The sequence below is a fragment of the Littorina saxatilis genome, unplaced genomic scaffold (assembly GCF_037325665.1).
Source record: "Littorina saxatilis isolate snail1 unplaced genomic scaffold, US_GU_Lsax_2.0 scaffold_389, whole genome shotgun sequence".
Lineage (NCBI taxonomy): Eukaryota > Metazoa > Mollusca > Gastropoda > Littorinimorpha > Littorinidae > Littorina > Littorina saxatilis.
In genome coordinates, this window is record NW_027126640.1 from 95001 (window position 1) to 114584 (window position 19584).

The 19584-nt window shown below is 42.9% G+C and overlaps 1 long non-coding RNA gene across 1 annotated transcript; it reads left to right on the plus strand.

Moving 5' to 3' along the window:
* The first annotated feature begins 8156 nt into the window (after positions 1 to 8156).
* On the plus strand, positions 8157 to 17012 carry LOC138955137 (uncharacterized). The gene is made up of 5 exons (XR_011452116.1): positions 8157 to 9053; positions 10564 to 10677; positions 11523 to 11629; positions 12384 to 12536; positions 13915 to 17012. It is a non-coding gene; the product is annotated as an uncharacterized lncRNA (long non-coding RNA).
* Positions 17013 to 19584: the final 2572 nt, after the last annotated feature.

Genomic DNA, 19584 nt, shown 5'->3' on the forward strand with positions numbered 1-19584 from the left:
CACAAAAAAGGCAACATAATAGGCTAGGACACACAGGAAAAGCCAACACAATAGGTCTAAGCACACGGAGACAAGAGCCGAAACACAAAAGGTGTGAGCACAAAAAAACTAACAAAGTAAGTCAGTCAACGCAGGAAAAGCCAATACGATACATCTGGCCACACAGGTAAGGTCAACGAAAGATATCTGGGCACAGATGGGAAAAGCCAACACAATAGGTCAAGACACGCATAGGAAGAGCCAACAGAGTATGTCTAGGCACACATAGGAAAATCCAACACTATAAGTCTTGGCACACACAGGGAAAGCCAACACTATAGGTCTTGGCACACACAGGGAAAGCCAACACTATAGGTCTTGGCACACACAGGGAAAGCCAACACTATAGGTCTTGGCACACATAGGAAAATCCAACACTATAGGTCTTGGCACACATAGGAAAATCCAACACTATAGGTCTTGGCACACATAGGAAAATCCAACACTATAGGTCTTGGCACACATAGGAAAATCCAACACTATAGGTCTTGGCACACATAGGAAAATCCAACACTATAGGTCTTGGCACACATAGGAAAATCCAACACTATAGGTCTTGGCACACATAGGAAAATCCAACACTATAGGTCTTGGCACACATAGGAAAATCCAACACTATAGGTCTTGGCACACATAGGAAAATCCAACACTATAGGTCTTGGCACACATAGGAAAATCCAACACTATAGGTCTTGGCACACATAGAAAAATCCAACACTATAGGTCTTGGCACACATAGGAAAATCCAACACTATAGGTCTTGGCACACATAGGACAATCCAACACTATAGGTCTTGGCACACAGAGGAAAATCCAACACTATAGGTCTTGGCACACAGAGGAAAATCCAACACTATAGGTCTTGGCACACATAGGAAAATCCAACACTATAAGTCTTGGCACACACAGGGAAAGCCAACACTATAGGTCTTGGCACACACAGGGAAAGCCAACACTATAGGTCTTGGCACATACAGGGAAAGCCAACACTATAGGTCTTGGCACACACAGGAAAATCCAACACTATAGGTCTTGGCACACATAGGAAAATCCAACACTATAGGTCTTGGCACACACAGGAAAATCCAACACTATAAGTCTTGGCACACATAGGAAAATCCAACACTATAGGTCTTGGCACACATAGGAAAATCCAACACTATAGGTCTTGGCACACATAGGAAAATCCAACACTATAGGTCTTGGCACACACAGGGAAAGCCAACACTATAGGTCTTGGCACACATAGGAAAATCCAACACTATAGGTCTTGGCACACATAGGAAAATCCAACACTATAGGTCTTGGCACACACAGGAAAATCCAACACTATAGGTCTTGGCACACATAGGAAAATCCAACACTATAGGTCTTGGCACACACAGGAAAATCCAACACTATAGGTCTTGGCACACATAGGAAAATCCAACACTATAGGTCTTGGCACACATAGGAAAATCCAACACTATAGGTCTTGGCACACACAGGGAAAGCCAACACTATAGGTCTTGGCACACACAGGGAAAGCCAACACTATAGGTCTTGGCACACACAGGGAAAGCCAACACTATAGGTCTTGGCACACACAAGAAAAGCAAACACAACAGGTCTGGGCACGCAGACAAAACAGCGCTATAGGTCTGAGAACATACACAAAAAGCCAACACAATAATTATGTCTAGGCACACACAGGAAAAACCAACACAATATGTCTGGGCACATATAGGAAAGCCCAACGCACAAGGTATTAGGACACACAGGAAATGCAAACACAATAAATTATGTCTAGGCACACACAGGAAAAGTTTACATAATAGGTCTGGGCACAAAAGAAAACCCAACACTATAGGTCTGGGCAAACACATGAAAAGCCAACACAATATGTCCAAGCAAACACATCAAAAGCCAACACAATATGTCCAGGCACACATAGGAGAGCCCAACACATAAGGTCTTAGCACACTTAGGAAAACCCAACACAATAGGTCTATAGGTACACATAGGAAAAGCCAGCACAATAGGTTTGGGCACACATGAAAAGCTAACACAATAATTATGTCTGGGCACACACAGATAAGCCAACACAATATATCTGGGCACACAGGAAAAGCCAACACAATTGGACTGGGCACACATGAAATGCCAACACAATATTTCCAGACACACAGTGGAAAAGTCAACATAATAGGTTTGAGTACACAGGAAAAGCCAACACAATAGGTCTTTGCACAAAGAAAAAGCCAACACAATAGGTTCGGGCACACACAGGAAAAGCCAACACAATAAGTCTGGGCACAGAGGAAAAGCCAATACAATAGATTTGGCACACAGGTAAAGCCAACACAATAGGTTTTGACACACAGGAAAAGACAACACAATAGGTCTGTGCACACGAAGGACTCGAGCCAACGCGGAAAGTGTTGGCACACTTACGAAAAGCCAACACAGTAGGTTCGGGCACACAAGAAAATCCAGCACAATAGGTTTGGGCACACAGGAAAAACCAACACAATAGGTATGTCTATAGGCACACAGGAAAGCCAACGCAAAAGGTTGGGCACACATTGGAAAAGCTTACACAGTATGTCTGGGCAGACAAGAAAAGCCAACGCAATAGGTTAGGGTACACAGGAAAAGACAACACAATAGGTTTTGACACACAGGTAAAGCCAACACAATAGGTTTTGACACACAAAGAAAAATCCAAGGCTGGGTTTTTGACTACTTTTGTTTCAAAAGAAGCAGTTTTTTGAAGCTCATTCACTCACTTTAATTTAATTTATGGCCATACTAATTTGTGGTATGTTTTCGAGTTAATCGTGTAGTACGCGTCAAGATTAAAGTGATATAATCTAGCAACAAAAATATATCTCATCGCCCCAAGAGCTATATATTTCAGGTTGGGGATGGTAATTATGTGACCGAACACCAGGAATACCTTTCAAATAAACGTTGGAGCGCTCAGTTACTCAAATTGAAAACGGCTGTGTTTTGAGTGGGAATCCCAGACTGTAGTTCTCATTGTGAGGCCTTTTTGCGCCAGTCCTAACTTTCGTCCTATTTTTCACCCCTGAATTTTGTCCTAGAGATACAGATTTGAAATTGAGCCGAGAGCTACAGAGTTCGTTCTTTCTTTCTTTATTTTGTGTTTAACGTCGTTTTCAACCACGAAGGTTATATCGCGACGGACAGAGTTCGTTGTGGGTGTTGAAAAGATGATGACACCACACACGAGGAAGGTCTTAGACAAGACGAACTCCGATATTAACTCCGTCGGGTTTGCATCGGTTGTGGGAGAGTGACCGTTTCTTGCAAAACCTCGTACAAATATTGGAGGTGCCAATCATTAGCGGGGGGTCTGTCAGAAACACGTGGCAACAGGCACGTGTTTGTATGACATCCCTCGCTACTGATTGGCCCCTCCAGTATTTGTACGAGGTTTTGCAAGAAAAGTTCACTCTTCCAGAACCCGCATACAAACCCGACGGAGTTATTTTTAAAAAAAATCGTCTATCAGTGTTTGAGCGTTCTTTTTTTTTCAAATCTAAGTGCTGTGCATGTTTGGTAGCCTTTTCAGACGGTAATATTCTCCAACGGACAGTGTGTTTGTTTATTATGTAATGCGAAGCGTCATATGTTAGCCCTGCCACGGAATTGGCATGCCTTTGCTAGACTATAGGTTTGACTTCCCTAATACAACGGTTTAGTCTGCTTTGGCGAATGGGTATCTATGAGGACTAAATAAGATATGATGACGAACGGAAGTCCGCCCCTGACACAGGAGAGTAGGGCAAAGCAAACCGCTCTCTGATGAAAATTCATTTTATGATTTGGCATAGTTTCTGAGCAGTTTTTGGCAAATCATTGTGCACAGGTGTTTTCTCAATTACAGTACAGCGAATGTTCCGTCATCTTTTTAAGGTCCAAATCGTCAGAAAACTTTCTAAAATGGTGCATCAGGTGTACTAACTTCAAGGTACAATGGATTCTCGAGGCTCTTCAAGATTCGTCAAATTCCCCAGAAACTGACACAAACGGTCAGATCAATATTAGTATCCCTTTAACGGAGTATGCGAAGCAGTGCATGCACGCCAGTTCCAAAGCAACCCGACCCCCCCCCCCCCAAAAAAAAAAAAAAAAAAAAAAAAAAAAAAGGTACTGGACGAGGCCGCCGCAGGGCATTGGCCGCCATGCTCGTCCCGGCGATGACTCGCTCTCTCTCTCTCTGTCTCTCTCTTGCCGGCCTTCAAAGCCAGTGATGATGCAACCCAGTCCGTGCCATGCTGCCAGGATCGGATCGTTACTAAATTATACAGCAGATCAGAGTACAGAGCCGGACCCAGAGCGAACAGAACGCGCGGGGAAAACCCACGAACTGCACGTGCTGCATGCTCCAAGATGATTCACGTGCATGACTCCATTAGCCTTTGCCTTCGCCGGAGTCACTCACTTAAAGGCCCAGTTCGCCTCATCGTCTCAGATGTGGCCAGGCCTTTGGGATAAGACCATCTCTCTCCTTGGTCAAATGCCAAAAATGAACACCCTGTCTGCATGCTGTGTGAAAGCAGGATAATTATGCCGTCATCATGCAAAGACGTTAATAATTAAAAAAAAAAGTGTCTGATGATATCACCTGTAAGATGTTGTATGTAAGGTTTAACGAAGATTAATCCAGAAGTGTTTTCGGAATCGCTCTCCACAAAACTTCACTAAAATAATGTTAAAAGAAAGAAAAAAAAAACACCACACACACACACACACACACACACACACACACACCGACACCCCGACAAAAAACAGTGTTCACAGAGAGCACCCAGGCTGTCCGTTATTGGGATGTGCCGAAGTAGATGGATGGTCTTTTCTCCCGAATAAGTCAACAACATCAAGAGCCTACGGACAGTGCTTCAGTGGATCCCCTCACACTGCGGCATAGAGGGAAATGAGAAAGCCGATGACCTGGCAAAATCCGGTGCAAAAAAAGAACAAGAAGACAACGCCGTGAGCCTTGCCGAGCTAAATACCATCACTAAAGCCCTGTTCCGAACCCCGGCTCAAAAAGACAGCCTTCACCTGCTCACAAGACCAGAGCAGGTTACCATCTTTAGGCTGCGAACAGGGCACAACAGGCTGAACAAACACCTCCACTCAAAGCTGAAAGTTGTGCCATCCCCGATGTGTCCCTGTGAAGAAGCAGAGCAGGACACCCACCACATCCTACAAGACTGCGGGAACTTCCAATTGTTGAGAAGGAAGATGTGGCCGGAGCCGACCCCCATCCAGGATAAGCTGTACGGCACGGCGGCGTCCCTGCAGATGACCACTACATTTCTCAATTGGACTGGTCTCCACGTGTAGCGGCAACAAGAAGAAGAAAGAAGACTGGTAAGATCTGAGACGATGAGGCGGCCTGTTTTCACGAGGTGGGGTGGGCCTTTAAACAGCATGGTTTTGCAGTCTGGGTCTGCCGGAACGGTTCTCAGCTCCGTTGCAAAAAGCCGCGCAATGCAGACCTGTCGATGCTGTGAAGGATTTGTGTTACGGAGGGGAAGTGTGATTAGCTCGGGGGTAGGGGTAGGGGGTGGAATGAGGGGAAGGTAGGATTTAGGGTGGATTTGAGTTGGGGGTGTTCGCGGGGTTAAATGTGGAAAAGAATAAATCTGCGAAAGTTTGTGTGCGTGTGTGTGTGTGTGTGTGTGTGTGTGTGTGCGCGAGTGTATGTGTGCGGGTGTGCGTGCGTGCGTGCGGCTTTAAAAAAAAGGTTAAGTACACAGTGCAGTCTTACAAAATGTATTTCAAGTTGAAAATGCAACGCCTCCACTAATACTTTGAGAACTGAGGTATCAAGCAAAGAATCCCGTCGCGATATAACCTTCGTGGTTGAAAACGACGTTAAACACCAAATAAAGAAAGAAAGAAAGCAAAGAATGGCAGCTTTTTTCCTGTCAAGCAGTATTTCTATGCACGCCGTAAGAAGAAATGAATTTGAAAACAAATTCAAATTTCCGCCAACTGCACCAAAATAAGCAGCTTCACAAAAATAGGAGTGTCTGGTTCTGATCTGATAAAACGATGTTTGCACATGCTGACGAATTTTGACGTACAACTGTCTATTCATAGAGAGAGAGAGAGAGAGAGAGAGAGAGAGAGAGAGAGAGAGAGAGAGAGAGAGAGAGAGAGAGAGAGAGAGAGAGAGAGAGAGAGAGAGAGAGAGAGAGAGAGAGAGAGAGAGAGAGAGAGAGAGAGAGAGAGAGAGAGAGAGAGAGAGAGAGAGAGAGAGAGAGAGAGAGAGAGAGAGAGAGAGAGAGAGAGAGAGAGAGAGAGAGAGAGAGAGAGAGAGAGAGAGAGAGAGAGAGAGAGAGAGAGAGAGAGAGAGAGAGAGAGAGAGAGAGAGAGAGAGAGAGAGAGAGAGAGAGAGAGAGAGAGAGAGAGAGAGAGAGAGAGAGAGAGAGAGAGAGAGAGAGAGAGAGAGAGAGAGAGAGAGAGAGAGAGAGAGAGAGAGAGAGAGAGAGAGAGAGAGAGAGAGAGAGAGAGAGAGAGAGAGAGAGAGAGAGAGAGAGAGAGAGAGAGAGAGAGAGAGAGAGAGAGAGAGAGAGAGAGAGAGAGAGAGAGAGAGAGAGAGAGAGAGAGAGAGAGAGAGAGAGAGAGAGAGAGAGAGAGAGAGAGAGAGAGAGAGAGAGAGAGAGAGAGAGAGAGAGAGAGAGAGAGAGAGAGAGAGAGAGAGAGAGAGAGAGAGAGAGAGAGAGAGAGAGAGAGAGAGAGAGAGAGAGAGAGAGAGAGAGAGAGAGAGAGAGAGAGAGAGAGAGAGAGAGAGAGAGAGAGAGAGAGAGAGAGAGAGAGAGAGAGAGAGAGAGAGAGAGAGAGAGAGAGAGAGAGAGAGAGAGAGAGAGAGAGAGAGAGAGAGAGAGAGAGAGAGAGAGAGAGAGAGAGAGAGAGAGAGAGAGAGAGAGAGAGAGTGAGATAGAGAGAGAGAGAGAGAGAGAGAGAGAGAGAGAGAGAGAGAGAGAGAGAGAGAGAGAGAGAGAGAGAGAGAGAGAGAGAGGAGGTATTACACACCGGTACGACCGAACATAAGGTATCAATAAACTCCTCTTGTGCAGCGGGTTGAAAGTATACCCTGATCCCTCGGAGATATACCTCCACTCCGGTCTGAACGACCTCACGTGACATGTTATATGGTAGAAGAGCATGCTGTCGCTTATTCTCCTTCTGAAGATGAGGTATACCCTCAGTTCGGTTAGACTGAAACGATGCTCAAGCAGTGGAATTTGTGTGTGGTTTGTTTCAGAGCAAAATGTTATTTTATCCAAACAAGAAGATATTCTCGCGCACCGCCTTGTTCAGGATATCCACAAGTTGACAATGATGTGTGCGAAATAAATAAACAATGAAACGAACCAGAACGGACGGACGGACGGGCAGACTGACGGACGGACTGACGGACGGACCGACGGGCAGATTGAGGGACGGACCGATCGATGGACGGACGGAGGGACGGGGGGAGGGGGGGGGGGCGGCGGGAGGGGGGGGGTGGCGTTACGGGTAACCCCTCCTGATCCGGTCCTGCAGGGTATTCCTTCAACCCTCTGCACAAGAGGAATCTATTCGGATACAGACTGAAGGACGGACGGACTGACGGACGGACTGATGGACTGACAGACAGACTGTCGGACGGACCGTATGGACGGACATACGGACGGACTAAAAGGACGAAGGAACGAATAAACGAAGGAAATAACGAAGGTCGGAACGAAAGAGCGAACGAACCAACCCACGAATGAACGAACGAACGAACGAACGAACGAGCAAACAAACAAACAAACAAACAAACAAATAAACAAGCAAACAATAAACAATAATTGTGTGCAATCTGGCCCATTTTCAGGGCATTTGTCAAACGTTTGGAGGAGGTCCACAGTTAGGCCTGGGTGGGGGGGGGGGTTGTCCCACCAACAGGAATTCCCCCCCCCCCCCTCTCCCCTGTATTGAGCCCTGCACAAGAGGAATTTATTGATACGGACTGAACTTGAAGAACGGATTGACTGACGGACCGACGGACGGACGGACTGACGGACGTACTGAAGGACTGTCGGACGAACTGTCGAACGAACGAACGAACGAACGAACGAACGAACAAACGAACGAACGAACTGACGAACGAACAAACTGACGAACGAACAAACAAACGAACAAATTAGCAAATGAATACATACATTCGCAGAAAGAAAAAGGCAAAAGGTACATTTGTGGAGTCAGTAAGGGGGGTGGGTGGGCTTCCGGAACCCAGGAACCTTGGGAATCCCCCCTGGCCTAGAACACACACACACTGATCGACACTGACACACACACTGACACACACAACTTGACGAACGCACACACACACACACAATACACACACACACATCCACACCGGCACACACACACACACGCACGCACACACACACTGTGACACACACACGTAAACACACACACCGGCAATGACACTGACACACACACACGTACCGTACACACTGACGGGCACACTGCCGGGCACACACACACACACACACACACACACACACACACACACACACACACACACACAAACACAAACACATACTGACATACTCGCAACTGACATAGCAGAGGGGGGTGGTAAGTCATTTGAACGTTTAATTTCTTTTGTCACAAATTTAACTACCCATCCGTTCCTTGTGTTTTTATTTTGAGATAGTTTTGTATTTTTAGTCACTGCAGCGAAGGGACATCACTCCCGCCACCTTATCTGTATCTTCTTCTGCTTGTTGTCGCAACACGTGTAGACCAGTCCAAATCGTCCAAATGTAGTGGTCATCTGCAGAGACGCCGCCGTGCCGTACAGCTTATCCTGGATGGGAGTCGGGATTCGCTTTTTTTGCACTGCCATTGATGCCAAGAACGGAGCAGCCAGGGTCATTTCAATTTTCATCCAGGAATGGCACAAGCGAGCCAAACCGGCCGATGGTCTTTCGACTCCATGGAGACAGCTGGTGAAGGTAATACTATTTTTATTCCTACATTCGTGTTGACGACAGAGTGCAACGTTTCTAAAATATGATCGGTGCTAACAGAGCAGCAGGAATATACGTGCCCTTGATGACTTGGTCACTTTCGGTTTCACGGTACCAGTAAAGTCGATCGAACCCTCCCCCCCCCCCCCCCACCCCCCCCCCCCCTTCCTGTTAGGACCTAAACAAATCTGAAAAAATCAGGTCTTGAAAGGAAGAAGTCTTGAGATGAGAGTAAATATAGAGAGGTTGTGGACAGACAAATCTGAGAAAACAGGGTCTTAAAAGGGAGGGAGTCTTTAATCAGGGGATATTAAAAGTGTTGTTCCACTGTACTACCAAAAAGAGGGGATACTGTTTGATGTTACTGTAAAGACTTACAGTAACACTGTTCTCTCCGATTGCCAGTGTTTGTACTTTGAAACAGATTGTATGACCGGCACGGTTGGCCTTGTGGTAAGGCGCCCGCCCCGTGATCGGGAGGTCGTGGGTTCGAACCCCGGCCGGGTCATACCTAAGACTTTAAAATTGGCAATCTAGTGGCTGCTCCGCCTGGCGTCTGGCATTATGGGGTTAGTGCTAGGACTGGTTGGTCCGGTGTCAGAATAATGTGACTGGGTGAGACACGAAGCCTGTGCTGCGACTTCTGTCTTGTGTGTGGCGCACGTTAAATGTCAAAGCAGCACCGCCCTGATTGGCCCTTCGTGGTCGACTGGGCGTTAAGCAAACAAACAAACAGATTGTATCCTGAAATTTAGCACTCCATGTGTTAACATTTCTACTTCCAGGTCTGTAGTGTGCAAACGTGTTGTCACTGTTACAGCTGAAATGAACTAACAAGAATACTAGTCTGATGTACATAAAATATGGGAGAGGTTTGGGGTCGGGGGTGGATGGCAAGCATAACATTGATAAATGACTATAGTTTTGCAGTGGTTTGCTCTCTTGTACTATGAGTGTTAACAGCAATTGTTTATAATTTGTTACTCAACTTACTGTAAGGACTATTACTATTAGCTTTTCTCAGCAACTGCAAACAATTGTGACTTAATTGCAAGAGCGCTTCATTAAACATTGGGACACTTCTTTTGGTTTTTTTAATGGCTATAGTGTAGAAACTAGAAATGCTGAGATACATTAATGTAGTCATGAACAACAGCAACAACAAAAACAAGAACATGTTTTGAATTCTGATAGCTAATGAAACTGACAGCTTGATTAGAATTATGTAGTTTTTGCAATTGCTGACTGAGTTGCATCCTTTGGTTTTACCTTGCATTGATTATCACCTTTGCTGACAATTGACTCATTGAGTGCAGTATTGAGTAACGTATAGTTATTTTATTTCAAGTTAACTTCTGGCTCTGCATGGTGTTAATCCTACTCAAACTTAGTCAAAGTAAGGTATCATTATTTATGAATAATGTGAAGTTGAAGATACAAATTAATGAGAAAGTTTGTGTATTTTTCTGTACAATCTTGCTATTTACTGTTTCAGTGCTGAACCATTTGCTTGAATGCTTGATCAGATGATGACAGAGTGACACCTGGTGGTACCCAATAAAACTGCCTTTGCTGCTATAACTACAAGAAATTTCTACAATTCAGAACAGTAAGTGCATGAGGTTCCATTTTAAGCTGTCAAGAGTAAATCTCAGGAATAGATTAGAAGATTTAGTTATGTCACACATGTCTTGCTTTCTTGACTTTTCTCACACTCTCTTGTCAGACTCAGAGAGTGCATGATTGTACATTTTTTTTACAGTAATTTTTTATGTTCCTAATTGGAAAACAAATGTGTCATAATCTTAGTGTTTAGGATAACTATATGGCAGAGAGAATCATGGAAATGATTGGGCGATGGGGGTGTGTCGCTGGTGTGCAAGAGGGTGGGTGGGTGTGGAGAGAGTAGTGATGGTAGTCAACTACTAACTAAAAGATTACTGATTGCATACATTTAGTGTTTATTGATTTGGAGGGTGGGGGAGGAAGGCAAGCAGTATTATTACATGTGTATGGGTATACTAGTTGTGCATGTTCCAAATGGGGGTGGAGGTTGGCATGGCAAGCAATAGCTCAGTCGGAAGTGTGGCCTTGAAACCGGTTGTGGGGATTTATTTCTCAGAATTGACGTTGTGCAGACTCTGCTTGGTTTCTGAATAGCTTATTAAGCCTGTGACTGTGTGCATACATAAAGATCTCAAGTTCACAGTTTCAGGGCTTGGAATTAATGGAAACATCAACACACATGTAGGAAAAACTCAAAAAAAGGAGGGGGGGGGGGAGTTTGGTCCCACGGTAGTGTTTGAATGAAAGCAATCTTACTTTTTTAAGAGGGTAATCTTGCAGGACTATGATTCTTACATTGGTAGTTGACTAGTGTAGTTGTGGTTTTGTACTAGTGAGGAATGTCATCTATGTCATGTGATTTCTTGCTTCTTCTTTTTGTGTGTGCAGCTAAAGATGTTGGACCTTGCCTACAGCCTAGTTTTGCATAGATCTCCAACACCGTGGCTTTACTCTGAGACACCTCAGAAAAACACAGCCTTTTCTGCTGCTGAAAGGTAAACATTAGGTTAAATTTGTGTTTGTTTTGATTTGTATGTTTTCCTTTTGTAGTCTATGGCAGGAGATTTGTGCAGGTGTACAAATGGTAGAGGTGTCAGAGGAAATGTCCACTTGTTACTTGTCTCTATATCAGTATATATGTATCACAAATACGCATCAAATGTACTGATCAATAGAGACCACATGGACAATTTCAAGCACTTTTCTGCCAGGGGTAGGGTCAGCTATGTAAGAATCATGTCTTACTCTGTTCATGCAAAAATAAGGTTCTGCATTTGAATGAGTTTGAATCAGGCACCTGTGTTTTTGCTCTTGTTTGTGCCCTCTTGTGAACTGTTAACTTATGAACAACCACCCCAGCAAGCAACTCTTTACTGTTCTGAGCACAACAGAAGAGCGCATGGTCTGGGCATATGGATGGTAAACACATCTCATGCACAAGTACAGGCCTGAAAGTGGCGAGTATTTTCAATTACTCGCCATGGCGAGTAAAAATCATGTAAATGGTGAGTAGAAATGTTAATCTACTCGCCACATGCGAGTAAAGTTGATAAAACAAATGGTTGTTTTGACGAGTAAAGTTTCAGTAAATTATGAGAAGTACATGTACTAGCAGTGCTTCATTTTGTGGACTTTCAGTGCTGAAGTATGATTGTGTGGATTGATCATTTTGTATTCTGTTATTCAGATTGCCACTTGCTTTCTTTTACATATATTTACAAGTTGGTGGCTGATTTGTGTGTGTTGCAGAACACAGGTCCATGAATAAAAGAACCCAGCTGGTATTCTTCATTCATGGAAAATGAAAGGAAATTTATCAGCCAGGATTCGCCACTCACTCTGCTAAGGGGGAACCCCGGTCAGCCCTACAGTGGATGAACAGCTTGGTCCTTGGAGGGAAAGGTAACTACTGCAGCACTTTAGAAGGGGTCTATGTCGACCAACAGTGGCTGTATTCCCTGTATGTTAATTTCCTGTACATATACAGGGAATATACTTCCGTTAGACGCCATGGAATTACTTCAAGCTTGTGAAAGTGATTCAATGGACGAGAGTACCAGCGAGGAAAACATAATACCAGGCTGTTGGGGGTGGGGGTGCAGATGTTTCTTTAACTAAATCCGTTTTGATAAACGGTCGAAGCATGTTTTGCTTGATTGGATGCCGCACGCGAATTCAGGATTTTAAATAGATTCTCCTATCTAACCGCAGTCACGCGCTTGGCGCAAGATTGTACGATATTATACTTCTTTACAGAAAATCCAACTGTATTCCCGGTACACAGGGAAAACACCTATGGCTATGGGGAATACACCTTCTTTTGGTCGACATAGACCCCTTCAACCTTACAATATGTGAATGTGTAGAATATTATGCTTTTGCTTAAAGCTTGTTACATATGACTAAGACAGAAATGTTAATCATTCCCTTGGTGCAAATCATAAAAAGAACAATAGCGATCTGATGTACTGTGGATCAATCGAGGAAAAGGTGTGTATGACCTAGAAGAAACTGGTTTTGAAAGTGCTGAGGATGGATGGAACATTGATGCAATATCATTTACTACATTGAACCTGGGTTTCAAACTGAAGTGCTTTTTTATGCAGGGTTCGTACAGAGTCCTTGAACCCTGGAAAACTCCTTGAAAATTGGAAAACCTTTTCCAGGCCTTGAAAAGTGCTTGAAAATAGAGTTTTGTTAAATAGTCATTGAAAAGTACTTGATTTTTCCAAATTGTTGCCTATACATTTCGTCAGCAGCTTGTCTTATTTAAAAAAAAATGCAACCCCCTTTTTTTTCGTCAAATACAGTACACACATTTTGGGAGAATAAAAGATCGAGTGAAAACAAATTAAAGCAGACGAACTAACTATTACTAGTCACCTGTAGTTGCTTCCCTTCCTGAAGGTAAGCTTGGTGCTTTGCATTAAATTGGGGAAAATCATGTCCTTGAAAAGCATTTATTTGGTCCTGGAAATGTCCTTGAAAACTCCTTGAATTGTATCAGCTCTGCCCTGCAGGAACCCTGTTTATGCTTCTTGTTATATATATGGTCTCGATTGACTCCTGTGTTCAAGAGACTGTAAACAACCATAAACAATCTTGTGTTGTTATGTGGTGGTGGTTTTGCTGTTGTCTAGCATCTACCCGTAATTGGCTTTATCAAATGCACCAGAAACGAGCATGAGTTTGTCGGATTAGTGAACTGTTTGAAAAACTTTAATGTATTTGTGGTTGACAGGTTGTTATTATTTCTATATTGTGTTCTTCTTTTTCTCAGGTGGGCTGTCTTCTGAAACATATGAATCGGGAGCGTCACATCTTTCTTCCTGAGACATCCCCTCTTGAAAATGGTGTGGCGTTTAGCTGAATGGAAACGTGGCAGTGTCCTGTTTTTCATAGCTTCGATGCGCGAAGTTGGGGATTTCAGCAGAGAATTTATTGATTGATTAATTAATTAGTTATTTAAGCTCACCTCACTCCTTAGTGTTTTTTAGGGGGATGGGGGGGGGGGGGGGTGGTGTTGGCCTGGATCTTGTTAGTGAACTTTCTTTCTGGCAACTCGCATCAGAAATTCCAGGTTTGCTTTCAAGGCAATAGACGGTTTTTGAAAATAATTCTGTTAGGATTATCAGCAGTCCGGAGGTGTAAAAATCCCTGTACTGCAGTCAGGTTTTTCAAAACATCTCGAGCACGCTCTACGCCTCTGACGGGCTGTATCCCACAATCGGGACAAACGACCAACTTGGATGTGTATGCCATGCGCACAATATGATACCCCTTGCCTTTAAAAATCAGCGGTCACGAGTTCATCACAGTTCAGAATTTGTTGTGTAAAAGATAGCCGCTGTCAGCTAGCCATTCGTGGCTCAGGTGATTATATTTAATACAAATTTAAAAAAAAGGTTTCTTATGTAGCGCACGCCGCACAGCATACACATCACAGTCAGTCGCTTGTCCTGATCGCAGGATAGCGTGAAACATGCTCCGGGAGACTGCCAATAATCCTTACATAGTTATTTAAAGAAATTGTGTATTGGTACAGCATGTTATGCATGTACTAAGATAGCTATTTGTAAATATTTGGTAGATATTTATGGTGGTGTCCCGAATTGCTCCCTCCCAATTTGCCCCATCCCATATGGTCCCCAATTATTCTTGCATTTTGCTGTGAGTAACATAAAGGCATTTGTCTGAAGCGCATTTCCAAAAAGACCCCCCGCGGGTTAGGGGGAAGAATTTACCCGATGCTCCCCAGCATGTCGTAAGAGGCGACTAACGGATTCTGTTTCTCCTTTTACCCTTGTTAAGTGTTTCTTATATAGTCAATGTTTGTACAGATTTTAGTCAAGCAGTATGGAAGAAATGTTAAGTCCTTTGTACTGGAAACTTGCATTCTCCCAGTAAGGTAGTATATTGTACTACGTTGCAAGCCCCTGGAGCATTTTTTTTATTAGTGCTTTTGTGAACAAGAAACAATTAACAAGTGGCTCTATCCCATCTCCCCCCCTTTCCCTGTCGCGATATAACCTTCGTTAAACACCAATTAAAGAAAGAATTTCCAAAAAGCATAGTTACCATTTGTTTTTTTTAAATCTGAATCCGTGACTGTTGTTCTTGAATACTCTTTCGTTTAGGTTTCCAAAAATGCTGATATAAAGGGGAAGGATAGTTGAAACTGTAACCGTTTACATTTTGCTCCCAGATTTGCAGTTGTTGTTTTTACTAGGAGTTTGGACGGGCTCGGTGTTCTTGTGGATAAGACATCGGCCTCCTATTCAGAAGGTCATGAGTCAAAATCGCGGCCGCCTGGTAGGTTAAAGGTGGAGAATTTTCTGATCTCCAAGGTCATTGCTTATGTGCAGACCTGCTAGTGCCTTATCCTCCTTCGTGTGTACACGCAATCACAAGACCAAGTGCGCACGGAAAAGATCCTGTAACCCATGTCAGAGTTTGGTGGGTTATAGAAACACAAAAATACCCTGCATGCTTCCCCCGAAAGCGGCGTATGGCTGCCTGAATGGTCGGGGTAAAAACGGTCATACACGTAAAAATCCACTCGTGCAAATTTGTGAGTGAATGTGGGAGTTTCAGCCCATGAGCGAAGAAGAAGAAGAACTATGAGTTTTACTCTTTTAAAAAAATTATTTTCAAATTCGAAGATTGCCACAACAGTAGTCTATCTCATCCGACTTGAACCCTTCAGACTCCCTGTACATGTACTTGCAGTTTAAACTCATATTTTGTCTGAGAATAGTTTTCAAATGCAAAGTCCTTCAGAAAAACTGCGAGATAAAAATCTGGAGTGCTGATATCGTGTTGGTGTATCGTGTCAGTGGCCGAGTGGTAACGCACTTGCGCTCGGAAGCGAGAGGTTGCGAGTTCGACCCTGGGTCAGGGCGTTAGCAATTTTCTGCCCCCTTTCCTAACCTAGGTGGTGGGTTCAAGTCTTTCGGATGAGACGAAAAACCGAGGTCCCTTCGTGTACACTACATTGGGGTGTGCACGTTAAAGATCCCACGATTGACAAAAGGGTCTTTCCTGGCAAAATTGTATAGGCATAGATAAATTTTCATAAAAATGTCCACCAAAATACCCGTGTGACTTGGAATAATAGGCCGTGAAAAGCAGGATATGCGCCGAAATGGCTGCGATCTGCTGGCCGATGTGAATGCGTGATGTATTGTGTAAAACAATATTACATCTCACACGGCATAAATATATCCCTGTGCCTTGAATATGTGCGCGATATAAAATTGCATAAAATAAAATTAAAATAAAATCCCCGAGCTTAGAACTGTACCCACAGAATACGCGCAATATAAGCCTCATATTGATTGGTATGTAAGAAATGTTAAAGTCCTTTGTACTGGAAACTTGCATTCTCCCAGTAAGGTAGTATATTGTACTACGTTGCAAGCCCCTGGAGCAATTTTTTGATTAGTGCTTTTGTGAACAAGAAACAATTGACAAGTGGCTCTATCCCATCCCCCCCCCCCCCCCCCCCCCCCCCCCCCCTCTTTCCCCGTCGCGATATAACCTTGAACGGTTGAAAACGACGTTAAACACCAAATATAGAAAGAAAGAATAATCTTTGAACAGCATTTGGTTGGAAAATGAAAGTCTTCACAAAGCTATCTTCTTCTATTTGTGTGGGTTAATATAAATAGGATTTAACATAACAATGTGGTACTGGTATGGGTTTTGTAAAGTGATTACTCAACTTCTGTGAATTGTACCTTCGTGGTGATCATGCTACACACTGGGTAATTCAAGCACAGAAAATAATATTTCTTAATAATTTGGCCTTATAAATGTACTCCGTGACTGTATTTGTATATGGTGAAAAGGAGAAGATATAAAATTTGTGAAATAGGACTTCGTATTTGGTTTTGTCATAATGAATTTGTTGTTTCTGTGTGTGTGTGTGTGTGTGTGTGTGTGTGTGTGTGTGTGTGTGTGTGTGTGTGTGTGTGTGTGTGAGAGCATGCATGCGTGCTTATGTGTGAGTGCACAATTGTGTGTGTGTATTAATCCAGCAGAAACAGCTTCTCTTCCATACATTTGAATCATTTATATTGATACCACATGGAGACTATTCTGAACACACAAGCGTGGTTTTCTCTCTACAGTGCTTTTCCTAAAGTTAAATATTGAATTTTTGAATTTAAAAGTTTTTGGCACACCACTTTAAGATAATGCTCAAGGAAAATAAATAGTCTTCTTTTTTCATTAACGCTTTTTCTCACAGTGATGTGTCAATATCTCAGACGCAAATCCAGAGTCATGCACCGTTTTATGCTTGGGAAGCGCACTATACTCACTTTGGTAACGGTCACTGTTAGAAACATGCATACCAATCAATCAATTAAGCGAAAATGAATGATAAGATTCGATTATGTTCTTCTTTTTGTGCACAGGCGGTTATATACAAACGTGCATAGTGTCAAAAGAAATCACACACACACACACACACACACACACACACTGAAAGTATGAAGAAGCCCCTCCAACTTTTGGTTGAGTTTTGACTGCATTACCTTGAGGAGACTGACGACACTTCACAATGGAAAAAATAATAACTTTTACATTTCAGTGATTTGTTTTAAGTACAAAAGTACAAGTGAAAGTAGAAATAAATTAATGTGACACTATCCCGTAATCACATATCAGGGTCAACTATAATCAGTCCATTGGTTTACAAAACTTTATTCAATTTGTTATCATGACAGAAACAATGCATTGTTTTTTTAAGATAACTCAAGCATAAATGCTTATTTTAAGTCATCCTGGTATGTACATAACAAAGTTTAGCATGATGGCGGACTAGATACATTTACTCATTTCAGACATCGAAAACAAACAGACAAACCTGATGCGCAAGCAATCAAAAAATGGAGGGGGTGGTAGTACAGAACTTGGTGGGGGTAAAAACAAGAAACAAAAAGAAATGGGGTACGAGAGAACAGAATTCAGCATAAGGGGGAAAAAAAGGACGACGAAGACTTGGAGCGCCAGAAATGTTGGAAGAGTGGGTCACGTCACAATAATATTAAATGCACAGAAGACACACACGCAAAGTTAATACATTTTGTGATCGGCGAAAATGGCACTAAATTACATAACGATTGGGCCATAATCGATAAGTCGAAACAAGGACACAAAACACGAGAGAAATTACGAAGAACAATTGGTCAGGCAGCATTTGTCTCATGACAGTGTCAAATGAACATTACAGTGAATAAAATGTAGAGGCTCATGTACGGAACATGCCTGGTTGTCTTAATAAATTCTTGTACAGTTATGAATATGGTCTGATTGACATTCCGGGAATATTGCGGGATGCCTTTCAATAATATTTCAATAAACTTATAATCAGTTATCAATTGACAATAATCGTACATCTCTACACAAGGGTCAATGCAACAAATAGTGCTCAGCAGTCTCCCTTGGGTAACCGCACTCACATTTGGGGCATTCCTTGAGGTGCCGCTGACATAAATCAAAATTCAAATCACTCATACCAATACGCAGTCTGCAATTATGGACTTTTTCAAATCTATCTCCAAAATAATAATGACATGGTACTTTAAAATCAACGTTGATTGCAGTAAAGTAATTGACTGACAATTAGGGTTGTATGTGGGGTGCCTAAAATTTGAACTTTTCTTATTCCCGAATATTTTTTGTGGGCGCAGAAGCACGGGGCAAATGGTATTGTTTTTTTCTGGAGGGGGATCAGACAATATAAAACCAATTAGAGGCCGAGTTGCCTGACAGAAAGGCCAATTCTAGCCCCAGTCCATACCGGTTACATGTAATTAGCTATGCACACATTTGAGATCGATACCCAACCTTACTGAGCATCAGTTCTTTGCGTTATTTTAATTTTCTTGTTTTTCTTTAAAATAAAAAAGGGAATGGTTTTATTGATGTCATTTTATTATGTCATTATCTAGTCAGCATAAATGACTTTTGTGGATACAGGAGAAAGTGTTAAATGTGAAGATTTCAAGTGTGGTTTGTGGTCATCTGCTCAGTTGACCACTTAAAATGTTGTTTCATTTGATGATACGTTTTGTTTGGTGTTCCCGCTTGAATGTGACAGTAAGTTGTACAATGTTACTCTGTGTGTGTGTTGTGTGTGTGTGTGTGTGTGTGTGTGTGTGTGTGTGTGTGTGTTTCTGTGTGTGTGTGTGTGTGTGTGTGTGCGTGCGTGAGTGTTGTGTGTGTTGGTGTGTGTGTGTGTTTGGTAACCGGCTTTGTACAGCGGGACCACCTTATTTTGTCATGTATTTTTATTCATTCTGGAGCTTTATTAAATAAACTGCCCATTTCAATCACAACTCTGGTCTGGTCTTATTGTCAGTGTTGCATAAATGATTGTATGTGAGCTTGTGAACATACAAAGAAAAAAAGAAAGAACATTCTGTGTCGAAATATCTTGACT